Here is a 6,000-nt window from a genome sequence, read left to right as displayed (position 1 = left end):
AGCATCTTTTCATGTGCTTATTGGCTGTGTCTTCCTTGGAAAAATGTCTACTTAAGTCCTTTGCCTGTTTTTTATTTGGGTTATTTTTTGTTGAGTTGTGGGATTTCTTTATATAGTCTGGATGCTGACTCCTTTTCAGATACATGATTTCTCCCATTCCATTGGATGCATTTTCACTCTGTTGTTTGTGTCCTTTGTTGCACAGAAGTTTATAATTTTGAGGTAGTCCAGTTTAACTATTTTTACTTTCTTTCCTGTGCTTTTGGCATCATGTCCAAGAAACCATTGTCAAACTCCATGTCAAGAAGCTTTCCCCCTGTTTTATTCTAAGAATGTTAAAGTTTTAACTCTTAAGTTTAAGTCTTTGATCTATTTTGAGTTAATTTTTAAAAATTAATTAATTTATTTTTGGCTGCATTGGGTCTTTGTTGCTGTGCACGGGCTTTCTCCAGTTGTGCTGAGTGGAGGCTACTCTTCGTTGTGGTGCACGGGTTTCTCATTGTGCTGGCTTCTCCTGTTGCGGAGCACGGGCTCTAGGTGCGGGCTTCAGTAGTTGTGGCACGCGGGCTCAGTAGTTGTGGCTCACGAGCTCTAGAGTGCCAGCTCAGTAGTTGTGGCGCACGGGCTTAGTTGCTCTGCAGCATGTGGGATCTTCCCGGACCAGGGCTCGAATCCATGTCCCCTTCATTGGCAGGTGGATTCTTAACCACTGTGCCACCAGGGAAGTCCCTTGAGTTAATTTTGCATATGGTGTAAGGTAAGGGTCAAATTCATTCTTTTGCATATAGTATCTGGTTTTCCCAACACCATTTGTTGAAAAGACTGTCCTTTACACATTGAATGGTCTCGACATCCTTGTCAAAAATCATTTGGTCATATATGCAAGGGCTTAATCTGCGTTTATCAGATCTTTTGATATATAAAGAATAAAGCAGTTTCAGAATAAAGCAGAAATTCAGAATTTCATGTGTAATAATATTTTAAGAATAAGAATGTAAATGGAAAAAAAAATTAAAGTACTGCAGAGTAAAGGAAACACAAATGTGGGCCATTTTCCAGCCCATTGGGTACTAGCTTGTTGCTTTTGTTTTGAAGAGAATAGAAATGGATGGACACATGCAGACACACACACTTTAGCAAGTTTGTGCTCTGAAAAAAATGTTCTTTTTGCTGGGTTTATAATTAAGCAAATTTTTGTGGAGAAGTATTAGCATGGAAAATGGGGCATTTGGGTTCTTTAAAAGAGAGTCAGGATATAAAAGGGGTTCTGAAGTCATTTCTCCTTTGCAAGAGTGGAGAACTTTTCTCATGGAACATTTCCTTGTTCTCTCCATGGGAGTTGTTTCTCTGAGGCCACAAAGATGGAAAAGGGAGAAGAAGAAGGAAGCTAGCAAGTGTATGTGTATGCCAAGTGCTTTACAAATTTATTTTATTGTCTTACAAAAGTTCCCTTACAGATTGGCTTTTCTTTTTCCAGGTTGGCTTTTATTATTTCCATTAAAAAAAAAAGAAAACCCTTAAAGTTAAGAGAAAGTGGGAAGCTTATTTTAGGACACAAATAAATGAATGGCCGAACCAGAATTTAGACACAGGTCAGCCATCCTCCACAACTGCACGACTATGTCAAGATAAGTTAGCTCCAAATAAGTCTTCCAGTGGCTGAGATGGGCAGCCAGGAGGCTGAGCAAAGGAGAAAAGATTGTGCTATCAAAAAAATTAACTATATTAAAAGTAAATAAAAAATAGGTGCAAATCAAGAGAAAACCTTCCTGGCTTTATAATGCATTGCTACCTTAATATATGCCTGAAATCCATCAATTTATGCAGATATCCTCACCCTGTAATTACACTTTTCTTTTCCCTTTTAACTAAGTTCCTAAAATGTGGGCACTTAGTAAGTGATGACAATTATTATTCTGTATAATAATAAAGAAAAGTCTGAATAACCATAATTAGTAAAAGCAGCAGTTTTTCAAGTACCACCTTTTGAGAATCCAAAGTGAATTTCTTAATGCTTATATACAAAGCTTTTAAACCTGCAAATCTGTTCTTATGTCAATAAGCCACATGTGCTTCTTTGAGGATTTCAAAAGCAGTGGGTAGCACCCAGAATCACACAGCCCAAGCGGGAAAGGATCCTAGAAAGTCCCAATTCTCTGGTTTTACTTATGGTGAAACTAAGGTTAAATGTGTTTTTCAAGTCCAGAGCCAAGACTAGAAATGAGGTCTCGTCAATCTTAGTGCAAAGCTTTCTCTGATACATCTTTCTTTTTATTAGCTTTAGAGCTAATACTAGAGGTCCCAGAATTCATAATGACACAGAAAAGTGTCTGCAGACTGAATGAATCTTCTACGTTTGTGTTTCTTCTTCCCCAAATATACGTAGATGTTACTGTGACTCTAATGTTCCTTGAACCATTCAGCAACTTACTGAGCACTTATATGAACAAAGACCATACGACAAAGCCCAAGCCTTCATGAAGTTTATATTCTGATGGAGTGAGAATGAAAATAAATTGTTTAATAAGTAAAGTTTTAGCATGATAGTTGGTGAAACATTCTGCAGAGAAAAATAAAACAGAGTGAGGACAGGAAGTGATGGCAAGTGGGGTTTGCTCTTTTGTACTGAAAGGTACAGGGATAGGGCTCACTCCTCTGAGAGGGTAACTTTTGAGCAGAGACCTGCAGGAAGGGAGGGAATCAGCCATGGGGCAACTGGGGAGAGACCTCACAAGGATGTCACTGTGCCTGGAATGAAGTGAAAAGGACAGGGGAGTTACAGAAGATGACATCAGAAAAGTAAATTGAGGCCAGATCACGCAGAGTCATGTAGCTCACTTTAATGTTTGACTTTTACTCTGAGTAGGGTAGAAAACCATTGGAAGGTTTTGAATAGAAGAGTAACATGAGCTGACTTGTATTCTGCTCTGATCTCGCTGGCTTCTGTGTGGAAATTCTGGGTGGAGTGTGGAAGCAGGGAGAATATTTCCGGAGTTACTGCGGAAATCCCTGAAGAGGGAAAGGTACTTGTGGTGGAGGAGCTAGTCATATGGGGACAGTTTCTGGTTATGTTTTGAAGGTAGAAATGCGGAATGTGAACACAAAAGTGATTAAGTATTACTTCAACTACTGAACGACAGGGAGGATGGAGGTCCCATTTTCTAAGAAGGGGAAGACTAGGGGAGAATGTTTGGGGAGGAAAGAACGTCAGTAAGAGGAGGAGCTTGGTTTTGAGCATGTTGAGTTTGAGGTTAATGAGATGTTCAAGCTGAGTGTTGGGTGGGCAATTGAAAATATGAGTCTGGATATCAGGGAAACAATGTAGGCTGGAAATATAAATTGATATCAGTTTAAAGTGTTATTGAACTCATTGCAAATAGGTTGCAGGCAAGATACCCCTTTAATAGGTCAGTATGTATTTTCTAAGCACAAGGACATTTTCTTATATAACCACAGTACGACGATAAATCTTATTTTCTAATTTATACTATTAACTAATTTACAAATCTTATTCAAAACTTCACCAGTAGTCTCAATAATGCCCTTTATAGTGTGTACACACACACAGTCCAGGATCATCTTATCAGTATCAAGCATTGCACACACACACACACTGCATTGCATTATATATTGCAATATATAATTTATATATATATATATATATAAAATATACCTTTTCACAATTCCAGTTGGGGATTTTATATTAACCACTGGTGAATCTTGGTGAAAGTACACAGAACTTCTTTTTACTATACTTATGTCTTTTCCATACATTTGAAATTACCTCAAAATAAAAGGTTATAAAAATGTGTTACTGGATACATCTTTTTAATTTTTTTTTAAAATTAATTCTGCATTTCCCTGACTGTCTTAGTCAGCTTGAGCTGCTATAACAAATAACATATACCATAATGGTATACTACCAAAATATCATAGTACTGGGTGGCTTAAACAACAAAGGTTTCAGGTTGGAAAGTCCAAGATCAAGATACCAGCAGATTTGATTCTTGGTGAGGGCTGTCTTCCAGGTTTGCAGATGGCTGCCTTATTGCTATGTCCTCACATGGTGGAGAGAGAGAAAAGGAGATCTTTGTCCCTTTTCCTCCTCTTATAAGGACATGAATCCCATAATGGGAGCCCCATCCTCATGACTTCATCTAAACCTAATTACCTCCCAAAGGTCCCACCTTCAAATACCATCATATTGGGAGTTAGGGCTTCAATAGATGAATTTTGGTGGGGAACACAAATAAATATTCAGTCCATAATATTGACAAAAAGTTATCAAAGCGCTCTCTCTCTCTCTCTCTCTCTGTGTATGTATATATATATATACACACACACACACAGTATATATGTAATATATATGTACACATTATGTACACATACATACGTAGAGAGAATATATATTTGTATATATATTACACACTATATTTAAATGGTCTATATTATATAGAGGGGATATATTCCAGGATATTATAATTGATATGGAAATATTAATTCTATAGAAAAAAAACCCTCTTGCTCATTGTTGAAAATCTTGGTCTATTTTCAGCTTCCACCCCCAACACTATCACCAAACAAGGGATTTTATCTTCCTTTTATAATATAGGCTTCATACTATCAGGGGTCTTGTCCATTTTGTTCCTTGTTTTATTCCTTTTACCTACAACAGTGTTCAGGTGTACAGTGTGCAGTGTTCAGTAACTGGTAACATCTCAAAAATATGTTGAACGACTAACACAAAATGCAGATCCCTCATACATACATTTATTGCGTATGCTTTTTCCCCTAAATGTATCCATACACTTTAAAATACTGAAAAGCACTGTTCTAATGGGAAGAGTTGGCTTATAGAATCACAAGACTCAGGGCAATTTTAACAGGTGTTTCCTAGAGTTTTTGTGAGACGCGTATGTGGTAATAACATAAGCTGAACACCAAGAATAGGGTTGGTAGATGGAAGGTGCCCAGCAGTGATCCCCAGTAGCTATATTTCTCCTTTACACTACCTCTTTCTCCTTACAGAGTCTGCTTTTGGAATGTGTCTCTAAGATTAGAAAGTAAATGTTGAGCAGACAAATTTGGGAAATCGTTCAGTCTTTTAAAATCCCAACCACTTCCATGATCTGTTGAAAACACAGTTGTATAAAATTGGTTACAGTCACCTTATTCTAGGGCCCTGGCATGGACTCAGGCCCTGTCCTTCACTTTGTCAAAATATGTCAGAAATCCTGTGGAGACTTTCCCTCCACAGGTTTTTCAATAACCAACAGTTGAAAGATGAGTCAAATAATTAAGACAGCTCTATTTGACATAACCAAGAAACATTGCTCTGGGAGCTAGGGAAAAGATAGTATAGCTGGCCTCTTATATAGCAAATACTGAATTATAAATGAATGAAAGAATGGCGCATGGAGAATTCAGAACTTAATACTAATGTCTACTCTATGCTAGACACTGTATGTCTAGAGGCTGTGTGCTGTGAGAAATGCAGTCGTGAAACGGGATGTTACAATCAAGCGGACAGAAAAGACAATGACTAAAAGTGAAAGTATGTGTAGGGGTAGAATGATAGGAGAATGATAGGAGGTTTAGAATGGATGGGAACAGCTGAGAGAAGGGGGAGCTTTCAGCAAGGAGCTGGCATATTAAGTGTGTCTAAAAGAATGAAGAGAATTTTGCAAGGAGAATTCCAGAAAAGGACAGCAGTGAAGTCTGTGGGTAAAGCGTTAAGGCTGTAGAGTCAGGAACCCTTAGTTCTAAATGGACTCTATCACTTTCTTAGCTCTCTGACCTGTAAGTCTCAGTTTCCATGTCTGTACAGTGCAGAAGGGGGTGGTTGAGACCAGGCTTGTTGTAAAGTTTAAATGAGGTGACACACATAAGGGACTTTGCACAGACTCAGACCCAGTAAGTGCTCCATAAGTATTAGCCAACCCAGTAAGTGCTCCATAAGTATTAGCCACTGTTGTTACTGTAGTTATTATGATTATTTAC

Source organism: Neophocaena asiaeorientalis, unplaced genomic scaffold, assembly GCF_003031525.2.
Source record: "Neophocaena asiaeorientalis asiaeorientalis breed wild unplaced genomic scaffold, Neophocaena_asiaeorientalis_V1.1 scaffold613, whole genome shotgun sequence".
NCBI lineage: Eukaryota > Metazoa > Chordata > Mammalia > Artiodactyla > Phocoenidae > Neophocaena > Neophocaena asiaeorientalis.
The sequence above is the reverse complement of the archived record's forward strand: the minus strand, read 5'-3'. Positions refer to the sequence as shown.